The 25,924-nt window shown below is 36.9% G+C and overlaps 1 long non-coding RNA gene across 2 annotated transcripts in view; it reads right to left on the bottom strand.

Moving 5' to 3' along the window:
• LOC132366040 (uncharacterized) overlaps positions 1 to 25,924 on the bottom strand; it is a 444,928-nt gene that overhangs the window by 114,934 nt on the left and 304,070 nt on the right. For both annotated transcript variants that reach the window (XR_009503341.1, XR_009503340.1), the window contains exon 5: positions 4,255 to 4,339. This is a non-coding gene — a long non-coding RNA (uncharacterized LOC132366040). The remainder of the gene's footprint in view (positions 1 to 4,254; positions 4,340 to 25,924) is intronic.

Genomic DNA, 25,924 nt, shown 5'->3' with positions numbered 1-25,924 from the left:
TCACATTATCCAATTTTAAGACTTAGAATGTAACTGTCATAATTAAAACACTGTGATATTGATAGAGGGGTGAACAATAGACAATGGAACAGTGTAAAGAACCCAGAAATAGATCCACAAAACTCTTCTCCATTGATTTTTGACAAAAGTGCAGAGGCAACTCAATGGAGGAAAGATAGTCTTTTCAACAAATGGTGGTGGAACAATTGGACATCAAAGGAAAAAGAAACCTCAAACTAAACCTGATACTTTCTACCAAAAAAAAAACTCAAAAGGAATCACAGATCTAAAAGTAAAATGTGAAGCTATAAATCTTTTAGAAGAGAATGTAAAAGAGAGTCTCTGTGACCTAGGGTTGGGCAAAGAATTCTTAGACATAATGATGTATGAGAGATGTAAAAAATAAAAGTGGATAAATTAGACTTAATCAAAATTTAAAATGTTTTCTCTGTGAAAAAGCTTGTTAACAGAATAAAAATACAAGTCAGTGAATGAGAAAACCTATTTGTGAATCACATACCTGACAAAGTACTTCTACTCTCTCTATATATAATATATATAATATATATTATGTATATATATTATATATATATTATATATTATATATATATATATATATATATATATATATATACTCTAAACTTGATAGTAAAAAAATGCAATCCATTAAAAATGGGGAAAAAAGGCTTGAACAGACACTTTATAAAAGAAGATATATGAATGGTAAGTAAGCATGTGAAAAGATGCTCAACATCACTTGTCATTGGAGAAATGCAAAATAAAACTCTGGTGAGATACCACTAAAAATCTATTTAAATGTCTAAAATAATAACGACAATATCAAAAGCTGGAGACCATGTGGAGAAACTGAATCTCTCATACACTGCTAGAGGGAATGGAAAATAGTACAGCTACTCTGAAAAACAGTTTGGTACTTTCCTTTGAAGTTAAACATACATTTACCACATGACCAAGTAATGCCACTCTGGGGTACTTATCCAAGAGAATTGAAAACATATGTTCACACTATAGCATATACACAAATATTCATAGCAGCTCTATTTGTAAGAGCCCAAGACTGGAAACAATCCAAATGTCCTTCAATGGGTGAATGGTTAAGCAAACTCTGGTATATCACACAAGGGAATACTGCTCAACAATAAAAAGAAACACATTATTGCATGAATAGATCTCAAGAGCATCATGCTGTATTAAAAAAATATCCACCCTCAAAAGGTTGAATATACTATGATTCCATTTATATAACAACCTCCAAAAAGAAAAAATTATAGAGATAGAGAATAGATTAGTGTTAGTGTTAAAGGAAAGGTGTGACTACTAAGAGGTAGTATAAGGGATTTCTTATGTAGTGAAAGAATAATCCTATGTCTCACCTGCGGTGGTGGTTATACAAATCTATACAAGTGATAAAAATTCATAGAACTTATACATATAAAACCATATACATATTTTTTAAATGAGTGCATATAAAAACTTGCGAAATCTGAGTCAGGTTTGCAGTCTAGTTGTATTAGGCCAATGTCAATTTTCTAGTTTTAATAACATTGAGAAAAGGCAAGTAATGGGTACCTTGGATCTCAGAGTACTTTTTTGAAACTTCTTGGGAGTCTATAATTATTTATTAATGAAAAGCTAAAAATGTACATAAATGGAATTGCACTGTATGTATTATTCTGTAGCTTTTCTGTCCCATCAACACTGTATGTGAGTTTTATCCAGGAGACTACCATAGCTCTTATTTATTCATTTCCACTGCTGTATAGTTGTCCGTCCATCATTTATCCTCCCAGTGATGTACTCTTAAGTTGTTTCCATTCTATTCTGTTGTTGGTATTATTTTGCTATTCACAATGGCAATGCTATGAAAAATCTGGTGCATACATGAGATCATTTCTCTGGAGTATGTATTCAGGAGGAGAAGTACTGGATCATACAAGATGGACATTTTGAAATGCACTCTCCTAAGTAGTTATACCAATTTGTATCACAACAAGTAGTTATAAGCAATCCTCTTTTTCAACATATCAAGCTTTTTCAATCTGTTGCTAGTTTGAGGATGAAAATTGGTATCTCATTGTTGTTTACTTTTGCATTGTCCTTATTATGAGATTGTTTCAAATATTCAGCAGTTGCCTGTGCCTGCCTCTTCAATCTCATCCCCTACTGCTCTACCCCATTACCAGTTATACTTCAGCAACCCTGGCTCCTTTTCATTTCCCTGTACAGGCAGAGAGGTTTTCTGCCTTAGGGACTTTGTACTTGCTCTTATGCTACTTAACCCTCTGCTTGGAACAGTCTGCCCTCAGGAAGTTGCAAGATCAGACTCTTCTTTCCTTCTGGTCTCACTTTACCTCCCCAGAGGGACCTGTTCTGATTACTTTCATATCACCCTCTAAATTTTTTTGAATGTGTTTCATTACTCTCTGAAACAATTGAGACAATCTTGATCATTTTTATGTTTAATAACTTGGCTTTCTCTCCTTCTAGAATATAATAATCTCCTTGAGAGGAATGACTTTGTAAGTTTTGTTTATCACAGTCTCTCCTATACCTAGAATAGTGAAGAGGTAACAGCATGTTGGTGGGGAAATTATGAGGCTTGGAAACAGCTTGGCATGCCGGAGGAATGGAGCATGCAAGACCAGTTTGAGGAGTATAAAGTTGTTTTTGAATGTGGTGGTAACATTAAAAGAACATGAAAAGAGCATAAACAATCCTATATATGTAACAAGATTTATGCAGTACTTCTGCACAAGCCATAAACACTACATTTCTCATCATAGGCTTGTTCCCCCCTGGATCATTGGCCTCCAGAGAGGCTGAGCAGTGGCTATTCTGAGATTTTCTATTACTCTTCTATAATTTGGGCTCTCTGTCTCTGAGATTCCATAGCATCTATTTGTTGCTTTATTACTTGTTTTCCGAGAGTTTATTTTCAAACTACTTTTCAGAAAAGATACCCCCCAATTTTTTTTCAGAATCCTTGCCTGTGAATTCTGTTTTGATTCGATAGTTTAGCAAGGTATCAAATAATAAGCTAAAATTACTTTTAATAGAAAATCAAACTGAAATTATAGAACACGACATCAAATAAGAAGACAACACTAAATACTAACTTGTTGAGATGGTCTTAGAGGCATTTATTAGAAAACTGGAAAGACAGAATAAATGATTAAACTATTCAATTCAACGTAGTAAATGAATACGAGAGTAAATAACAAAAATGGAAACTAAAGATAAACACATGAACTATTAAAATAGAAAAATATAAAAGCTGAAAAAGAAAATAGGACATAATAATACCATGAGTTGAATTTCTGAAAAGTCAAAGAGAGAGAGAGAGAGAGAGAGAAGGTCTGATCAAATAAGACACAGAGAAACACCAAATAAGGAATATTGAGATAGGCAAGTGTTTCTAATTACCAACACAATTTTTTTAATTACTTAACACAAATAAGCAAATTTATTATAAAAATTATGTAAATTTTAATATCCAAATCTAAAAGATTGTACAGATCACATTCTCTAATAAATACACCATACACTTGGTCGTATATATATATACACACCCACATAGAAATTTTAAAAGATTATTTTAAATAACTCACCTAAAATTATATGCAATATTATATCAACTAATTCAAAATCTAGATGACATGTACAGAGTTCCTAAAAATTAGAAATTTCTGAAAATCCTTAGAAGTAACAGCTCAAAAATGACAGACTAGTCAGCATCATCAAAAGCTTTACATTTCTTCTTGTCACAATCCTAGGTCTGCAGAATTTGACATCCTTGTGAGATGATAAAAAAGAAATTTCTTCCTGTGCTTCAAAGTTACTCTTTTATTTTTAAGGATTCATTTTATAAACATCTAATCCCTTTTAATCTTTCTTGGCCAAGGATATGAATCCTTCTCAACTCCTTAACTTTTCTGTGTTAGGGAGCAAACTCTTTTCCCCCACTTCTTAAATTTCCTAATTTTTGCATAATTGAATAGGTTAGTCTATAATTTTTGAGTTCAGTGTAATGATCCCACTTGGAGATATAAGCCACTATCTCCAATATCACCTTTATTAGATAAAAGTGATATTTTGATTGCTTATCTCTCTTCCTTTTTGTTTTATTTTTAATAGGTTCAGAGCTTGAATAGAGGAGACAGATGTTGTTTATTGGGTCTTTTTGAATCCTCAACTACTGCTCCAGCAGTAAGAACAATAAAGGAAGGACTTTACCTGTCATTCTGTCTTAAAAAGGCAATTGCATTCAGCTGGGTTTGAAACGACCGGTTCACCAGGCATCTGACCACAAACAACCCACCTAGGAGGGAAGAAAGCAGAAGTGAAACTGGATGCACTGTTACATAAAAAAGAATAATTATCTATTTATTTAAGCTATTAGACTTTTGGGACTCTACACATCAGAAGCTGCATCTTGGTCATAACAAATGAGCTCCATGAATTAAATTATTTTTCAGTGAGATTTACAAGTAGATAGAGGTGCAAAGAATTACCAGAGTTCCTTGTAGGAAGTCAAGGAGGCAATTGTGTAATTATTTCATGATAGATGTGTTAAAAAATATTTAATTATATTTATATTTTCTTTTCAAAGAATGTGAAAATTAAAACACAAATGTTGAAAAACAATTCAATTTTCAAGGTGAAAGAAGGTTCAGCAAATGATGTATTATGCCACTTCTCTAAAGGAAAAAATGAGGGGACTTCCCTGGTGGCACAGTGGTTAAGAATCCACCAGCCAATGCAGGGGACACAGGTTCGAGCACTGGTCTGGGAAGTTCCCACAGGCCGCGGAACAACAAAGCCCATGAACCACAAGTATTGAGCCTGTGCTCTAGGACGTGCTTGCCACAACTACTGAGCTCACGTGCCACAACTATTGAAGCCCATGTGCTTAGAGTCCATGCTCCGCAACAAAAGAAGCCGCTGCAATGAGAAACCCACACACCGTAACGAAGAGTAGGTCCTGCTCGCTGCAACTAGGGAAAGCCTGTGTGCAGCAATGAAGACCCAACACAGCCAAAAATAAACAAACAAACAAACAAACAAATAAATAAATAAATAAAATTTATTAAAAAAATAAATAAAGAAGAAAATGAGAAGGTACTTTAGCAATTGCAAGTTTCCATTTCTGAAGTTAATTAACACTTCCCAATGAATGGTTTGATCATCTTATGAACAGATCCTTTGTTAACATACAGAGAGCTATTATAAAAAGCATATTCTTATGTGAATTACCTAGTTAACTAATCCAGGCACAATTAAGCCCCTAAATTCACATAGTATTAATTTTTCTTAATGTGGTCTCATAGACATTAAATTTCTTTACAAGTTAACATTTGCATGGGCTTTCCCACCATTTTGATATTTGGTATGGACCATTGAACTTTTAAAATGCACAAACTCAGAAATCATGAAGAGTTAGAGGCCTTTCATATAGTTTTATAAGTCTTATTTATCATAAGAGCTCAATAAATAATAATATCATCAAGCAAGTAACATTTGGCACTGCAAATAAAAGTACTTACACCTTCCTTTTTGGGCAACTAATAACATGACAGAGAAGAAGAAAGGAGTATAACGTGCTGAGTACATGGGGATAAGAGGAAACCCCCTTTGCAGATTGGAAATTTTAAAACTGAAAAGATAGGTGTTCCCTTTTCCTTCCTGGGGCCATTGATAGTGGTACAGCCAATGATGGTTCCACTCCACATATCAAGGACAAGATGGTGGGCATGGGATCATAACCTGACTGAGCACAAGGATTTCTTGAGGCAGACTCTACCATCCTTTTCTGGATCTCCCTAGAGGCATGGAGGAGATCTGAATAGTTTCCATGGGCCATGTTCCAGGGGTGAAGATGGCTAAGCATGAGAACCAGTATGACTCATTTAATAATGATAATATAATAATTGTTATAATATAATGTAAAATTATATACTCATATTATTTGTAATATATACAATATGCCTCATAGTATTATACTCATTTGCAAGAAACTTACCACAGAAAGGGAACAGAGGCAGAGATTGTCCAAGCCACACAGCAGGTGGTGGTAGCAGCTAAATCTCAGAGCAGCAGCAGCAGCAGCTCCAGCCATATAAGAGGTGGGGACTGAGTCAACAAAAGCAAATGGCCAAATTCTCCAGGAGGCCTTATGATGCACTATGCAACATCATGATGTCAAGGGACAAAATTGTGCTCTTTGATGGACATTTCTCATTGGTAACCTCTGCTGCTGTACTCATGACCTTTAATCACATAGTAGGCAACTATGATGCCTCCTGGGAATTTGACTCAAAACTAAGTTTTCAACTAGCAAGTGACTGAATTATAGTTTCACACTGTCTTGAAGAATAACTGGGGGGCAGAGTAAAGATGGTGGACTAAGAGAAGGTGGAATTCACATCTCCACACAACTAGGGGACCTACTAGGCACTGGTGGTGGACCATGGACACCTAAGGGGACAGGAGGAACCCCCAGCGACCGGGTAGGATGCGGTGGGTAGTGAGGGGGAAGGAGGAGTGGAGGTGGGACAGGACCGGCATTCCTCAGAAGCAGCTGGGGGAGGGGGAGTGATCCCACAACTGGAGGGGAAAAGGGGGGAACCATTGGGAGGGAAGAGGATCCAAAGGATGCATGGCCAGTATTTCCCCTGCCCACTTGGGCCCCTGGGAGCCTGCTGAGATCCTGGGCCTGATCTTCTGCCCAACAAGGCCCCCTCCAGCTGCAGGGGTCTGAGGGAGTGGGAGGGAGGGAATGGGGAGTAAAAGTAAAGGCGAGACCTATGGGACTGGCATGCTTAAGGGGTGTCTGAGGGAGGAGAGGAGTTCCTACACCTGGCAAGACCCACCTACAGTTAGGGATCCAGCTGCAACAGAGGAGAACCTGTGGGGGGAGTGGAGGAACAGAGGGAGCACAGCCAGCACTTTCCCTGCCCACTTGGGCACTGGGGAGCTTGTTGGGATTCTGGGCCTAATCCTCTGCCCTCAGAGCCTCCATCCTGCTCCGCAGAGTCCAAGCCCCATCCCTAGACCCACTCCCAGTGCCCTACTTCTACATGCCGCACTCAGAGACCCCCTCTGAGACCCCCTTCAAATACACTGGGCCTAAACCCCACCCAAACAACCTCACCCAGGGCCTTACCTCCAAAATCCAGAACTCCACATTCCAGAGGCCTGCCTCTGGACGTGCTGCCTTTCTCCTTCCATGTAGGTCCTAAGCCCAAGCCCCTCCCGACACTTGAACATCGCCCAGCATAGGCCCCACCCCCAAGGCCTTTTCCAGCTGCATGGGTCCTGAGCCTAGGCCCTGCCCCACCTTAAACCTGGCCCCTGCCTAAGTTCCACCTGCTTGCCTAGGCTCTGCCTCCCCATAGCCAAGGCCTTTTCCGGCCGTTTTTCTTTTTTTTTTTTTCCTCTTTTAGGTTGGGGAGGGGGGGTTCTGTTTTACTTTGTTGTTGTTGGTTCATTTATACTTTTATTTTTTCTAATACATCTTTTATTTTTCTAATTTTATTTTATTCTTTATACATTGTTATTGTTCTGCTCCTTTTGTTCCTTTTTCTTCTTCTTTCTTTTTTATGTTGTGGTTTTGTTTTACTTTGTTGCACTTGTTTCAATTATATTTTTTATTTTTCCTAATATATTTTTTTATCTTTCTAGTTTTATTTTATTTTTTATTCTTTGTTATTATACTGCCCATGTTTTTCTTTTCTTTTGCCATGCCGCATGGCTTGCGGGATCTTGGTCCCCAGACCAGGGGTTGGACCTAAGCTCCTGTGGAGGGAGCACAGAGTCCAAACTGCTGGACTAACAGAGAACCTCAGACCCCAAGGAATATTGATCAGAGTGAGGCCTCCCAGAGGTCCTCATCTAGGCACCAAGACCTGGCTCTATCCAACTGCCTGCAAACTCCAGTGCTAGACACCTCAGGCCAAACAACCAGTAAGACAAGAATACAGCCCTACCCATAAAAAAAAAAAAAAGAAATGAAAAGAAAAGAAACAACAAAAAAATATGTTACAGACAAAGGAGCAAGGTAAAAACCTACAAGACCAAATAAAAAAAGATGAAATAAGCAACCTACCTGAAAAAGAATTCAGAGTAATGATAGTAAAGATGATCCAAAATCTTGGAAACAGAATGGAGAAAATACAAGAAACATTTAACAAGGACCTAGAAGAACTAAAGAGCAAACAAACAGAGATGAACAACACAATAAATGAAATTAAAAATTCTCTATAAAGAATCAATAGCAGAATAACTGAGGCAGAAGAACGGATAAGTGACCTGGAACACAGAATGGTGGAATTCACTGCTGTGGAACAGAATAAAGAAAAAAGAATGAAAAGAAATGAAGACAGCCTAAGAGACCTCTGGGACAACATTAAATGCAACAACATTCGCATTATAGGGGTCCCAGAAGGAGAAGAGAGAGAGAAAGGACCCGAGAAAATATTTGAAGAGATTATAGTCGAACACTTCCCCAACATGGGAAAAGAAATAGCCACCCAAGTCCAGGAAGCACAGAGAGTCCCATACAGGATAAACCCAAAGAGAAACATGCCGAGACACATAGTAATCAAACTGGCAAAAATTAAAGACATAGAAAAACAATTGAAAGCAGCAAGGGATAAATGACAAATAATATACAAGGGAACTCCCATAAGGTTAACAGCTGATTTCTCAACAGAAACTCTACAAGCCAGAAGGGAGTGGCATGATATACTTAAAGTGATGAAAGGGAAGAAACTGCAACCAAGATTACTCTACCTGGCAAGGATCTCATTCAAACTCGATGGAGAAATCAAAAGCTTTACAGACAAGCAAAAGCTAAGAGAATTCAGCACCACCAAACCAGCTCTACAACAAATGCTAAAGGAAATTCTCTAAGTGGGAAACACAAAAGAAGAAAAGGACCTACAAAAGCAAACCCAAAACAATTAAGAAAATGATCATAGGAACATACATATCGATAAATACCTTAAATGTGAATGAATTAAATGCTCCAACTGAAAGACACAGGCTTGCTGAATGGATACAAAAACAAGACCCATCTATACGCTGTCTACAAGAGACCCACTTCAGACCTAGGGACGCATATAGACTGAAAGTGAGGGGATGGAAAAAGATATTCCATGCAAATGGAAATCAAAAGAAAGCTGGAGTAGCTATACTCATATCAGAAAAACTAGACTTTAAAATAAAGAATGTTACAAGAGACAAAGAAGGACATTAAATAATGATCAAGAGATAAATCCAAGAAGAAGATATAACAATTATGAATATATATACTCCCAGCATAGGAGCACCTCAATACATAAGGCAACTCTTAACAGATATAAAAGAGGAAATCAACAGTAACACAATAATAGTGGGGGACTTAAACACTTCACTTACACCAATGGACAGATCATCCAAAATGAAAATAAATAAGGAAACAGAAGCTTTAAATGACACAATAGACCAGATAGATTTAATTGATATTTATAGGGCATTCCATCTAAAAACAACAGAATACACTTTCTTCTCAAGTGTGCATGGAACATTCTCCAGGATACATCACATCTTGGGTCACAAATCAAGCCACAATAAATTTAAGAAAATTGAAATCATATCCAGCATCTTTTCCGACCACAATGCTATGAGACTAGATATCAACTACAGGAAAAAATCTGTAAAAAACACACAGAGGCTAAACAATACACTACTTAATAACCAAGAAATCACTGAAGAAATCAAACAGGAAATCAAAAAATACCTAGAGACAAATGACAATGAAAACACGATGATCCAAAACTTATGGGATGCAGCAAAAGCAGTTCTAAGAGGGAAGTTTATAGCTATACAAGCCTACCTCAAGAAACAAGAAAAATCTCAAATAACCAATCTAACCTTACACCTAAAGGAACTAGAGGAAGAAGAACAAACAAAACCCAAAGTTAGCAGAAAGAAAGAAATCATAAAGATCAGAGCAGAAATAAATGAAATAGAAACAAAGAAAACAATAGCAAAGATCAATAAAACTAAAAGCTGGTTCTTTGAGAAGATAAACAAAATTGATAAACCATTAGCCAGACTCATCAAGAAAAAGAGGGAGAGAACTCAAATCAATAAAATTAGAAATGAAAAAGAGTTACAACAGACACCGCAGAAATACAAAGCATCCTAAGAGACTACTACAAGCATCTCTATGCCAATAAAATGGACAACCTGGAAGAAATGGACAAATTCTTAGAAAGGTATAACCTTCCAAGACTGAACCAGGAAGAAATAGAAAACACGAACAGACAAATCACAAGTAATGATATTGAAAGTGTGATTAAAAATCTTCCAACAAACAAAAGTCCAGGACCAGATGGCTTCACAGGTGAATTCTATCAAACATTTAGAGAAGAGCTAACACCCATCCTTCTCAAACTCTTCCAAAAACTTGCAGAGGAAGGAACACTCCCAGACTCATTATATGAGGGCACCATCACTCTGATACCAAAACCAGATAAAGATACTACAAAAAAAGAAAATTACAGACCAATATCACTGATGAATATAGATGCAAAAATCCTCAACAAAATACTAGCAAACAGAATCCAATGACACATTAAAAGGATCATACACCATGATCAAGTAGGATTTATCCCAGGGAGGCAAGGATTCTTCAATATACGTAAATCAATCAATGTGATAAACCATACTAACAAACTGAAGAATAAAAACCATATGATCATCTCAATAGATGCAGAAAAAGCTTTTGGCAAAATTCAACTCACATTTATGATAAAAACTCTCCGGAAAGTGGGCATAGAGGGAACTCACCACTCTTATTCAATATAGTTTTGGAAGTCCTAGCCACGGCAATCAGAGAAGAAAAAGAAATAAAAGGAATACAAATTGGAAAAGAAGAAGTAAAGCTGTCACTGTTTGCAGCTGACATGATACTATGCATAGAGAATGCTAAAGATGCCACCAGAAAACTACTAGAGCTAATCAATGAATTTGGTAAAGTTGCAGGATACAAAATTAATGCACAGAAATCTCTTGCATTCCTCTACACTAATGATGAAATATCTGAAAGAGAAATTAAGGAAACACTCCCATTTACCATTGCAACAAAAAGAATAAAATACCTAGGAATAAACCTACCTAGGGACACAAAAGACCTGTATGCAGAAAACTATAAGACACTGATGAAAGAAATTAAAGATGATACAAACAGATGGAGAGATATACCATGTTCTTGGATTGGAAGAATCAATATTGTGAAAATGACTATACTACACAAAGCAATCTACAGATTCAAGGCAATAACTATCAAATTACCAATGGCATTTTTTACAGAACTAGAAGAAAAAAAATCTTAAAATTTTTATGGAGACACAAAAGACCCCAAATAACAAAAGCAGTCTTGAGGGAAAAAAACGGAGCTGGAGGAATCAGACTCCCTGACTTCAGACTATACTACAAAGCTACAGTAATCAAGACAATATGGTACTGGCACAAAAACAGACACATAGATCAATGGAACAAGATAGAAAGCCCAGAGATAAACCCACGCACCTATGGTCAACTAATCTATGACAAAGGAGGCCAGGATATACAATGGAGAAAAGACAGTCTCTTCAATAAGTGGTGCTGGGAAAACTGGACAGCTACAAGTAAAAGAATGAAATTAGAACACTCCCTAACACCATACACAAAAATAAACTCAAAATGGATTCGAGACCTCAATGTAAGACCGGACACTATAAAACTCTTAGAGGAAAACAAAGGAAGACCACTCTTTGACATAAATCACAGCAAGAACTTTTTTGATCCACCTCCTAGAGTAATGGAAATAAAAACAAAAATAAACAAATGGGACCTAGTGAAACTTAAAAGCTTTTGCACAGCAAAGGAAACCATAAACAAGACGAAAAGACAACCCTCAGAATGGGAGAAAATATTTGCAAACGAATCAACAGACAAAGGATTAATCTCAAAAATATATAAACAGCTCATGCAGCTCAATATTAAAAAAACAAACAACCCAATAAAAAAATGGACAGAAGACCTAAATAGACATTTCTCCAAAGAAGACATACAGATGGCCAAGAAGCACATGAAAAGCTGCTCAACATCACTAATTATTAGAGAAATGCAAATCAAAACTACAGTGAGGTGTCACCCTACACCAGTTAGAGTGGGCATCATCAGAAAATCTACAAACAACAAATGCTGGAGAGGGTGTGGAGAAAAGGGAACCCTCTTGCACTGTTGGTGGGAATGTAAACTGATACAGCCACTACTGAGAACAGTATGGAGGTTCCTTAACAAACTAAAAATAGAATTTCCATATGATCCAACAATCCCACTCCTGGGCATATACCCAGAGAAAACCATAATTCAAAAAGACACGTGCACCCCAATGTTCATTGCAACACTATTTGCAATAACCAGGTCATGGAAGCAACCTAAATGCCCATCGACAGATGAGTGGATAAAGAAGATGTGGTACATATATACAATGGAATATTACTCAGCCATAAAAAGGAACGAAATTGGGTCATTTGTAGAGACGTGGATGGATCTAGAGACTGTCATACAGAGTGAAGTAAGTCAGAAAGAGAAAAACAAATATCGTATATTAACGCATATATGTGGAACCTAGAAAAATGGTACAGATGAACCAGTTTGCAGGGCAGAAATTGAGACACAGTTGTAGAGAACAAACGTATGGACACCAAGGGGGGAAAGCCGCTGGGGGTGGGGGTGGGGGTGGGATGTATTGGGAGATTAGGATTGACATGTATACACTGATGGGTATAAAATGGATGACTAATAAGGACCTGCTGTATAAAAAAATAAATAAAATAAAATAAAATAAGTAATGTGCTTTCATATATCTTTAAGTAGCTTTTGTTTCATTTGTTGAATTCACTGTATAAGGACACCATTTATCTTTGTTTTCTGCCTTCCACATCTATCATCTCCCTTCTATTTGCTTAATCTCTTAATCTTTTTTCTTTGTGTTTATTGAGAGTATCCCAAGATTTGTTTTCTATGATTGACACTCAATTTTTAACCATTCTATTTTATTCTTTGCTGTTTCTAATTTATTTATTAGTTCTACAATATCTTTAATGTATGTGCTGTCTTTCTTTCTGACTTTCTCTTCTTTTCACACTCATCCACACAAATCCATTTTTCATACTGAAGTTGGATGAGTCTTTCCCAGGTTGTCATCATCCATTGGCTAGAAAAATTTTCAAGAATACCCTCGCACTTCCTCTAACTCTCTGAGACTTTAGAAAATCTCTGTCCTTAGTCTCAGTATCTGCCCATTTGTTTACATGGATTCCAAGGAGAAACTTTCATGGTAATGGTGATGGCAATGACAATGAGAATAGATAATAAATATTGATCCCTTGCTATGTGTTTTTTAATTACTGCCTAATTTAACCTTTGTAACAACTCTATAAGGAAGGTGTTAGTATTATTATTATGCTTATTTTGCAGATGAGGAAATGAAGGCACAGAGCAACTAAGGAAATTGCCCAAAGTCAAACAGCAATTTTAAAGTAGTTGCTTAACAGCAAAGTGTTTCTTTTTCCTAATATTTCTTAGAATTGGTGTGTCCTTAAGAGTACAAAAATGCCACCTGCCTAATGGAAAGGAGCTCTCTGACCTACTGTGCTTGTAGTGTAAATTTATTTAATAGCAAGCAACATCATTCACATCACAGTCTCAAACCAAGTCATTTTCTGCCTGGATGTCATAGACTTTAACTGGTCTCCCTGTGTCCAACATAATCCCATACCAATTCATTCTGCATGTGGTTGTCGTGTGGTTTCTTCAGAACATAGACTGGAGCATGTTACCATTCAAGAGTCCCATTGATTTCAGTATAAACGTCTAACTCTTTAATATGGCTTAAATGATTCTCCATGACTTGGTCCTTACCTGTCTCTCTGGCTTTACCTCCAGCAGCTTCCCATCCTGAATTTTCGCTGCCGGTAAAATAAACTCTATCCCATTTTTCTAATATACTATGAACTCTTACACCTTTTCTCTTTTTCCCAATCTCCTGTTCCTTCTCCTCTGCTTTGAGTAAATACCATTTGTCTTATATACCCCAGCTTTACTATCTTTTCCAAAGGGCTTTCCCAGACCCTATACAAATGTCAAATTATATAGTCCCACAACTAAATATAAAGCAAACATATTTTATTGGAATTACTTACTTAATATGTGGACTTATTCACTTGGTTTCCCTAGCACTTAACATTGGGTCTGGAAATAATAAACTTAATATAAATGTTAGTGCATTTTTGAATGAATGAATGAATATCATTTTTGAGTAAGAACTTAGAAGGTACCATAAATGAGGATGGTCACTATGAAAAAGAAATTAGATTAAAGGAGAAGGTATGCTTGATAATCTTTCTATGCCTTGCAAATATAGTATTATTTATGTCCATTATATATTATGTAATTATTATGTCCATTTTCACCACTACATTGTGGGCTCCCAGGCAAGACAGATGACATATTACTCATGTCATATACTACGACTAGAAACATACTTCACTCTGGAGATGGTAATATATTTTTGTTTCCTTAATTGTCAGTGAGTGCCCACTGTCCACTGAAAATTACCAAAATAATTACAGAGTCAATTGGATGTCATTCCTGTATTGTCAAAAGGAGGATTCAGACTGATATTTTTAGAAAGACATTCATTGCATAAAGTGAGATCCACCTGTATGCTTCTGTAAAAGGTTGACTGAGTCATTTTCTGTTTTCAAGTTTCAGCTGCTTTTTTTTTTTTTTTAATATCTTTATTGGAGTATAATTGCTTTACAATGGTGTGTTAGTTTCTGCTGTATAAAAAAGTGAATCGGCTATATCTATACATATATCCTCATATCTCCTCCCTCTTGTGTCTCCCTCCTGCCCTCGCTGTGCCACCCCTCTAGGTGGACACAAAGCACCGAGCTGATCTCCCTGTGCTATGCGGCTGCTTCCCACTAGCTATCTATTTTACATTTGGTAGTGTATATATGTCAATGCTACTCTCTCACTTTGTCCCAGCTTACCCTTTCCCCTCCCTGTGTCCTCAAGTCCATTCTCTACATCTGTGTCTTTATTCCTGTCCTGTCCCTAGGTTCATCAGAACCATTTTTATTTTTTTTAGATTCCATATATATGTGTTAGTATATGGTATTTGTTTTTCTCTTTCTGACTTACTTCACTCTGTATGATAGACTCTAGGTCTATCCACCTTAATACAAATAACTCAATTTCGTTTATTTTTATGGCTGAGTAATATTCCATTGTATATATGTGCTACATCTTCTTTATTCATTCATCTGTCAATGGACACTTAGGTTGCTTCCATGTCCTGGCTATTGTAAATAGTGCTGCAATGAACATTGTGGTACATGACTCTTTTTGAATTATGGTTTTCTCAGGGTATATGCCCAGTAGTGGTATTGCCGATGGCAACACTCTTTCTGTGGTTCAGATAATGTTTGATTGTTAATAAACTCCTACCTAAAGAAGGCAATGATCAGGTTTTGTTCCATTACAAACAGCATGTGATTTATAAAACCCATGATACCATTACAGCATGAAAATTGTCATATCTCTGGGAGGAAACTCTATATCCTAACTTGATAACAAAGACATTAGAAATGTAGCTGGTCCATGGTTCTTTCACACACAGGAGCCTCTCAGAGAGAGAAAACAAAAGATCTAAAAGCTGATGCCTCAAAAACTAGCCATCCGACAGCCCACAGAGTTGATGAATGAGCTGTCAAGGAGATGAATAAACACTAACTCTGCCATCACATTCAATACTTTATTTTGATCAAATAAATGTCATTATAAAGTTACTTCATTTGAGAATCATCCAGTTGGAGAGAACCTTAGAAATGTTATTAATAAGAAGAACTAATATTCATTCAGTATTAACTAGGGGCTTGGAAACTTAAGTGGACTACCATCTACAGTTCTCCCAACAATGCTATGAGATAGTTAAACTGATCCCATTGTTAGAGATAGGGTCACTGATGCAAAGAGAAGAACTAACTTGCTCAAGGTCTCATAACTATAAAATAGCAGAACAAGAATTTAAACCTAGACAGTTATAGTTCCAGAACTGTTCTCTTCAGTAAAGTTAACCCTTTACCTTAGAGATGAAGACAACAATGTAAGCATAGTTAAAATTGATGAATTCTTAACACTAGTCTCTGTATAAACAGCATACATTCATTATGTTGTTTACTTCCCAAAATAGCACTATAAATGTAAACCTAAACACCTGGCAGGGGAATAATTATGAAAAGTAATTCAGTTAAACCCAAAGAATCTCAGAAATGTTCAAAATTGGTGTTACCATGTACCATGGAAAAATTTTCACTACTCTTGTAAGAGACCAGAATTTATTCTTTGGAGAAATGAAAATCAGAGAGGTTTTGAGTGCAGAATCACTATGTATCTTAGGGGTTGAAGGTGAGATACTGAAAAATGTGGATTTCATGGAAGCCTGCAGAATGAATGGGTAGAACCCAAGTGCCAAACTTTTTTTTAAATTTATTTTTATTGCGATATAATTGATATATAACATTGTGTAAGTTTAAGGTGTACAATGTGTTGATTTGATACATTTTTATATTGCAATATGATTACTACTATAGCCTAAGCTAACACCTCAGTCACCTCACATAATTATCATTTCACTTTGTGGTTGGAACAATTAAGATCTAGTCTCTTAGCACCTCTGAAGTTTATGATATTGTATTGTTGTCTGTAATCAATATACAGTGCCTTAGATCTCTTCTAGTTGCAATTTTGTACGTTTAAAAAACACATCTCCAATTTCCCCACCCCACCGCCAGCCCCAGTCCCTGGTAACCACCATTCCATGAACTCTCTGATTTTACAAGTTGGGCTTTCTTAGATTCTACATATAAGTGATATCATACAATACTTTTCCTTCTCTTTCTGGCATATCTCACTTAGCATAAAGCCCTCAGGTTTCATCCACGGAGTTGCAAATGTCAGAGTTTCCTTCTTTCTCATGGCTGAGTAATATTCACAGCATATCTACACTACATCTACTTTATCCATTGATTTGTTGACAGACACTTGTTTTTTTTTCCCCCCATATCTTGGCTATTGTGAATAATACTGCAATGAACATGAGAGTGCATATATCTTATAAATATATATATATATCTCTTTTAAATATCCTGTTTTCATTTCCTTTGGGTATATACTCAGAAGTGGAATTGTTGAATTAATGGTAATTCTATTTTTAATTTTTTGAAGAGTAACCATACTGGTTTCCATAATGGCTGAACCAGTTTACACTTCCGCCAAGTGTACAAGGGTTCCCTTATCTCTGCATTCTCACAAACACTTGTTATCTCTTGTTGTCATAATGATAACCATTAAAACATGTGTGAGGTGCTGTCTCATTGTGATTTTGATTAGCACTTCCCTGATTATTGGTGATGTTGAGCATCTTTTCATGTACGTGTTGGCCATTGGATGTCTTCTTTGGAAAAATGTCTATATAATTCCTCTGGTCATTAATTTCCAAATACCAACAGAATGGAGGATGTGAGATGGTTTTACTTTCCCAGGTTGGCTTTAAGGCTGAACTTAGCTGGAACCTTCTCTCTATGCCTGTAGTCTTAGGACCTCTCCACGTGGTCTATCTAAGAGGGTATATTCAGGGACTAAGTCAGAAGCCTGCTGTCCTTTTAAGTGCTAGGCATAGACTGGCAAAGCAGCACTTCTCCCATGTTCCACTGATCAAAGCCGTCACAGGCCAGCCCTGGTTCAAGAGGAGAAAACAGACCCCACATCTCAAAGAGGGGAGTGTCACAAAATCTACAGCCATCTTTAGTCATCTAGAGTCTACCTCTGATCACAACGCACTTGCATATTATTTGGGTTCACTACATTAGAAAATATTCACACCCATATAGCTCTATTTTTGTTTGGCTATGAAGTTTCAATGGGACAGCATCTTTAAAATTGTTGAGGGTCCTCTTACATAACAAAGAGAGTCTATGAGGAATCCAAGAGGATCAAGACAAATCTTCCAGTCCTCCTAAAGGCTAGATCCAGAACTGGCATAACATCATATCTGCTGCACTCCAAGGATCAAATTTAGCTCACATTAAAGGAGGAGGAAAACAGATTTCACCTGTCAATGGAAGGGGTATCACAGAATTTACAGTCATCTCTACAATTATTTAAGAGAACATAGGGTGATAATAGAGATCTGTATATAAAAGAGTTAAATGCTCAACTACAGAGTCAATAGATAACGTTTACAATTAATAAAGAAAGAGAAGTATAAACATATTACTTAGAGTTTTTGAGGTAAATAAAAGAAACAATGAATATAAGAGCTGAAAGTAGATCTGGGAAGAGGATTTGCAGATAGGGAGCGATGGACAAAGCTTCTGCTATATTTCACTTTAGCCTTTTTGGTAATATTTCATTATTTTCCCTATGCTCATGAATTACTTGACAAAAATAAAATTTAATTTCAAAAGAGTAGTTTCTCTCCATTTTTTTCAAGTACAGTCAGAATTATATTTCACTGGTCTAAAATGCAATTGAATGAATTTGGTAGTGTGTTATTATTCTAAACTAAGTAACAAAACAATTCAACAGGAACCTCTATCTCTGCTTCAGGATAAACTCAGTAAGTTAAAATAATACAGAATACTTTTTTTTTTTTTTAATTGGAGGTGCCAATACTGTAGTTATAGAAGGAAAACAACTGAGAGTATAAGTGCACATATCTCTTTTTTTAACCAATATTTTTCACACTTTCAAAGTGTGTCAAAACGCATACTAATTTTATAGTTGAATTTCAAAATAACACTCTTGGTAGTATTTGTGTGTGCGGCGCTATACCTTTGATAAATAACTTTCCTACACATATATATTTTTCACCCTCATAACATCTGTGTGACTTTTGTTGAATAAGCATTATTATTATTATCTTCATTGTCACAAGAAAGAAAGTGATGTTCACATGAGCTAAGTACATCACCATGATCCTGTGGTTACTAATTGTTAGAGTTGGTTTCCCTGTTCCAAACCTTAACCTCTTTCATCACAATAGGTACTGGTCTGTCAAATCTTTAAAAGAGCATATCCAGAGTGGGGGAGGGAAAGAGTACTGTAAATGTTCATCTGCATCTGGAAAGTAGGATCACATTTGGGCATTTCACAGGAATGAATATAGTCCTGATGCGTATAATAGCAATAGTAGTAGTGGTAGTAGTATTTATTTATGATTCTTAATCAAGAAGAAAAACAGAGTCTTTCTTGCTGCACACAATGTACAGAAAAGGATTCTAATTCAGTAACATTTGAATGAGATTGTTGAAAATCTTCTTCAATTAGGAGAGGAACATTTTCCAGAATACTTCCTTCTAGATAGTGTCAAAGCATATGTAATTTGAACTTGACCAAATTGTGAACTGCCAACAGTTCAAAGTCTGGTTGAGGAAACTCTGACATGATTTTTAATAGGAATGAAAATGTGGATCCTGTATGGAAAAGTTTCAGAGACACATTTCACAACATAGGAGACTCAGCTGCTCCTCTTGCATGGACTGGTGTGACAGTCCAAACTTACTTTCCAAATAGGCTCAGCTCACGGGCCTGCAAATTTGGCTTTGAGGAACAGGGTTGCCATCTTGTATAATTGTTATGTGCTGTGTCTTTGATAAATAACTTTCTTATATACATTTTTTTTATACCCTCATAACATCTGTGTAACTATCTTTGAACAGGAATTATTATCTTTATTTTTCAAAGGAAAAAAGTGAAGTTCACACAAGCTAAGTTACTAGGAGGTGTGGGTTCCAAGCTCGGCCATGAGTTATCTGTATGACCAAGAGAATATTGCACCACTGGGTCTCAGCATTCTCATCTGAGGGTTGATTAAATGGCATTTTCCAAAGTGTGGTGCCCACACCAGCAATGGCACCCAAGCCAGTCTTAGTCAAGGTAGAGTTGAAATTTTAAATCATGATAGTTTTTGGTTATTTTAATATGGATTAGAATAAAAGAAAAACATAATATCTGTTCTGAAGTTCCACAGATATTATTGCCTGGGATGAGACTAGAGAAGGTAATTAAATTGTTGCAGTTAGTCAAGTTAAAGGAAAACAAAAACAAAAACACAAATAATAATACAAGGAGCATATATAAATGTAAAATTCTTGAGATGAGGAAGAAAATGGTTAACGCTGAACCAGAAGAGTCCAGTGTCTGAAAAATGTTATGATTTTTTCCTTAAAAGACAAGAAAAGCAACAACAAAACAAATAAATATAGTCTACGTTAATAAAAAAATGAATAATAACAGTTACAATTTATAGCAGCACTGCAAGGAAGGAACAATTATTTTTCCTATTTAACAAATAGACAGCAGTTCAGAGAGATTGAATATTTTTTGCCAGGAACACACAGCTAACACGTAGCAGTGTTAGGGTTCAAAGCAGGTTCCTGATAACTGGGAAGCCCATGGTGATCCACAGGCTGTGGTAGAACTTGTTGGATAAGAGTTGGGAAGTTAGGACTTTGGAATCAAACTGTTTGAACTGGCATCTTGGCCTCACCATTTTCTAGTTGTGAGACTTTGAGCATGTTGCTGAACTTTTTGTGTCTTGGTTTCCACATCTGTAAAATAAAGTAAAGAAGAAGAAGAAGGTGCTGGTCAAAGGGTAGAAAGTTTCAGTTTTGCAGGACGAATAAGCCCTGGAAATCTAATGTACAGCATGGTGCCTACGGTTAATAATACTGTATATATATAGTTGACCCTTGAATAATGTCGGGGTTAAGGGTGCCAAGCCCCCACCATCAAAAATCCATATGTAACCTTATAGTCATCCCTCCCTATCCGCGGTTCCACATCTGCAGATTCAACCACAGAGAGTGTATTACTGTGGTAAGTATTTACCGAAAAAATTTGCATGTAAGTGGACCTGTGCAGTTCAAATCTGTGTTGCTCAAGGGTCAACTGTAGTTGACATTTACTAAAAGAGTAGGTCTTAAGTGTTCTTATCACACACAAAAACATAGTAACTATGTGAGATGATGGATTTGTTAATTTTCTTGATTGCAGTATTTCATAATATATATAAAAACATCACATTGTTAAAAAATCCAATGTCTTGGGACTCTCCTAGTGTGAAAGACAAAAAAAAGTAAATAATAATAATACTAAAGTGTTTATAGAGTTCTTATTATTATAAAAGAAGATATCCATAGTGAGCATTCAGCACATCACCTGATACATAATAAGCACTTGTTAATGTCCAAGCTGTTGTTGCTATTGTTTCTGTGGTTGACATTCTCTCTTTGTAACTGAACTCCAAAATAACATCCTTGGTAATATTTGTATGATGTTATGCCTTTCACAGATAATTTTTCTATACATATTTTTATTTGCATGGAAAGCCTTCTTCTGCCTTTTACACATCCAGGTTTACTTATCTCCTTTTTCCCCAGGATCACTTTGTGTCTCATGTTAGGCTTTGGATCTTACAATACTTATAAAGCTTCAACTGTCATATTTCTTAGGCTTGGTGTTTCCATATTTTTCTCCTTCTTTCCCATAAGTGGCAGAATTCTGAAAGATGGTACCATGAAGGATAATAGCCATCATCTGTTGTGTGCCAGCTCTGCAACAGCACTTTACATACATTATCTAGACACTCTTACAATAACACTTGGTGTGGCTGTCTTCATTACTACTAGGAGATAAGGAATTTGAGGTGTAGAGAGGTGAAGTGACTTGCCAACTCTTACAGATTTTGGAATGTGGTGGGACCAGGATTCACACCCATTTCCACCTGGCTCCACAATGCATGGCCTCAATCAGCCAACACACTGCCCACTTTTGATTCAACTATGACCTGAAATCCCAGTGGTCTGGGACTTTCCTAGGGTTCACTCAGGAGCTGTCAAGTTTTGTTTACAGATGATTCCCATAACTCTCCTATCCTTTTACCAAGGATATTCTTATGTTGGGGCTCTAGGAACACTCCTTCCATCTTTAAACATAAATCTGGCAAAGTATTCTCTTAAGTCATCATCTGAGCAGGAGGAAATGTTTTGTTTGTTTGGTTTCAAAGTGGTGTCCTTTTTCCAGATAAATCTATATTCCCTTTGACTAGTTTAATATTTTCTAATTCAGACTTGATGTCTGGTAACATTTGGTTATACACTGGGTCTTTTCGATGATCACAAATTGTTAGCAAGGATGCCAAACTCTCTGAGTCCACATTAGTCATCTCAGTCAAGTCCTCAAATTTTGCAGGAGGATTCACTTTAATAGGGACCAAGACTCCCAATCTTTATAGTTTTAAGGCTGTCAAGGAAACCTAGAACATTGGGGTAGCATCAATCCCTGCAACACAATATCTGACCTGATATAGTCTTTCTTATGATTCAGCTCAGTGAAGAAAACTTCCAGGAAGAATATTCTGAATTATATTTCAATTTCTATTATGATTTTGCTGGTGATTAACGTTTCTCAGCTTGCAAAATGGCCAGTGGCATTGAAGATCATTTTAACTTACACTGACTGCCATTTTGAAAGCTTTCCTCCTAGAGAATTTTGACCTTAAAGGATCAACTGTTTTTACAATTAATACACGTGAGCTATGATGTCTTACAGTATAGGCACTATCATTAAGCAGCATCAACCTGAGAGCTTAGCACCTTTATTCCTCTCTCTCTCTTTTGCTGTTGTGAACTTCTCTCCAGTGCTTTATTTATACATGAACATCCAATGATATTTGCCATGGGGAGAGGGGGATGTACTAGAATTGAAACTGAATATAGGTACAGGAAAAGAGCAGACAGGGAGGAATTTGGGGGAATTATCATTTATGTGCTTGGCATCGTTTTGAATCCTTGTGTGGATTCAGTATGTGACATAATTTAGTCCTCGCATTAAAGCCACTTCTATTTATCTCTATCAGCATCTATCTCTCTATCAAGACATCAGATCCTCCCATCTGTACACAAGCACAGAGTGAAACTTGAAGTAAGGTTTAATTAACACAAATGTTGACCCTTACTGGGTGTGAACATTTGGGTGTTTTCATTCTTATTTTCCCTTTGTACATTTTCTTTTGGTGTGAATATTTTCAATCAAAAAATGCAGTGTTATCAAAGTTCTTATTCCTAAAATAAATAATAATCTAGGGTTTCCATAAGCAGGCTCTGAGATAGTTTAGAGTGAATGGAGTACCCTGAGGAACAGCCCCTGTGGAGCTGGCAGGGAAAGCAGAACAAACAGAGTGGGGTGAGTACGTAAACTGTGATGCAGACCAAAGAGCCTCTTAGACCCACAAGAAGGTCTGGACCTGAAATAGCCCATCAAAGTTGTCTCACATGGGGCTAAAATGACCAGTCCTTTTTATCTCTGCCCATTAGCTGGATATGGTCAGCTCCTGGAAGTGTTGTGATCCTTTGCGAGATGGCTCTCTGCCACTGAGGCCATCCTTGTAGGGAGAGATGACTGAAGACTGATCACCATCAGTGTTTTTGCAGCTGGGGTAACAAGTCATTCCTTAAAGGGAGACCTGGGTATCACCCAGGGTCTGCTTTATGGGTGTATAATCGCTGCCGTCACTCAAGGCCCTGTGCTCAGATGAGCCTATGTTTGGTTCAAAGCTCTGCATTTCTGTCCTGAAATTCTTAATAATTGTAAAATGAGTCCCTGCATTTTCATTTTGCACTAGACCTTATACATTATGTAGCTGGTCCTGAGTGGTACATCTCTATGTCCAGTGCCGTTCGTACTCCGTGAGATTCTGATGTAACCTGATGGAGTGGTCTGGCCAACGAAGATGAACTTTCAGAGTGAAACAGGAAGTTTTAGCGCATGTTACCCCACCGCTGTGCTGATGCAGAAGAAAAATATTGAGATCCTCTGAAATGCAATTAAACTTCCATATAATTTAGCTAGTTAGGTCTAAGTAAATGTAATTAGAGGTTACTCAGTGAAATTAGGCAACTGAGTCAAAATGAAGTATAATTATTTTTTTCCCTCTTTTTTTGGTGTAACTTTATTTATGGTGGTAAGTGTTGAGTAGATAGATGCAGGACTGATTTGTTTGAATCATCCCTTTTGCTCTCTTTTTTCCCTTAGGCTGTTGGTAACTGAAGCAGAAACAAAATAGATTACTAGAACTGGAGGCTCTCCAACTTCAGTCTTTCATAAGTTAAGAAAATGAGGCCCCACAAGGACCTTCCTTAAGGTCACGCAGCTGCTCAGGGGCAATCCATGAACTAAACTCAATTCTCTTAATTTTAAATAGGGTATTTTTTTCACTATATTTGAGGTATAATTTTTTTCACTATGTTACATCACCAGTGATTCTGACATTAATTATCTGATGGGAGGCATTGCAGTCCATGCTTAATTTCTCAGTAGCTCAGAAAATTTCTAGTAAATCGAGTCCCAATTAAAATCTGTATACCAAAAGTGGGATGGCAGATGTGTGAGATAACTATCCAAGCTGCAAATGCTGTCATTTCTCTCTTGAGTTAGAGTTGTCAAGAGCTGCACCTGGTAGGTTTCATTCCAAATGGTTGCAGTGAATTCACTTCAAGGTGCTACCTGTTCCTCTTTGTATAAGCAGAGTTGTCAAAACAGGAAGTCCGATTATAATGGGGTGACAAAATCAGCCTGAGGCTACATTTGCATATCTGGTAACTTTAAATATAACATCCCTACAGATGAGAACCTTCATAAAAATTTAGAGGGCAGAAACTGATTTTGCCTTCATACACAAAATGTGTTGATGGAAGGCTGATGGTTTGAAACAAAGCCAATATGCAAAATTATGCCAAATATCATTGCTATTGGGGTTGGTTGAAAATGAAAGATTCAGGCCAATGATTCTTTCCTGGAAGCTAAAATAAATCTGGAACAATAGAATATGATATTGGGTACAGGCCAGAAGCCATTACAGACCTTTGGGTAGCCAATAAGAAGTTACAATAAACTCTGTCTCTAGCATTTCCAATCACGAGCAATCTTAGGTGATGTTTGTGTATTGTTTTCCTGGTGTCTTAAACTTGAGTTTTACCTATGCATTTTGCTTTGACTTCTCCTGAAGCTACACATGTTGCTTCCATCTTCAGTGAGGGGAAAAAAAGAAATAAGGTAACTCCTGCCTATGAGTAGCATTCTTGCAAACCCAGAAAGATTTAGATTGATGAATTAGGGTGGGTATTTCTTTGTTGCCTCCCCTGTGTCCTTTCCATTCTTTTACTTTTGGAAATTCATATCCACCCAATTTTAGCCAATACATTTAAGGTGGATTAGATCTACTTCCAGAAACGAGGTCCCATTGGCCTGAACCAGTCAGCACATCCCATGTCTCTGGTCACAATGATTGGCTCAGACTGGGGTTCATACCAGGTTAGAGATTCTGACCCACTGTGACTTCTGCAAGACAGCAGTTCTCTCCTCTCTTCTGGTCCTGGTGGCGAAAAGATACAAGGCTTAGAGCCATTTTGCTGTAATCAGGTGAGCCAGGCTGGTGACTAAACCAATAGAAAAGAAGGAAGATATGATTTTAAAAAGCACTGATGGGACTTCTCTGGCCAGTGGTTAAGACTTTGCCTTCCAGGGCAGGGGGTTCAGGTTCAATCCCTGGTCAGGGAGCTAAGATCCTACACGCCTCAGGGCCAAAAAATCAAAACATAAAGCAGAAGCAATATTGTAACAAATTCAACAAAGACTTAAAAAAAAAAAAAAGCACTGATGACCTAGCTTGAGCCATCTAGATGAAGTCATTCTTCTGCACTTTTCAGTTACTTGATCCCCTTTTTGGTTTTGACAATTT

The sequence above is a fragment of the Balaenoptera ricei genome, chromosome 5 (assembly GCF_028023285.1).
Source record: "Balaenoptera ricei isolate mBalRic1 chromosome 5, mBalRic1.hap2, whole genome shotgun sequence".
In the NCBI taxonomy this organism is placed as follows: domain Eukaryota; kingdom Metazoa; phylum Chordata; class Mammalia; order Artiodactyla; family Balaenopteridae; genus Balaenoptera; species Balaenoptera ricei.
The sequence above is the reverse complement of the archived record's forward strand: the minus strand, read 5'-3'. Positions and strand labels throughout refer to the sequence as shown.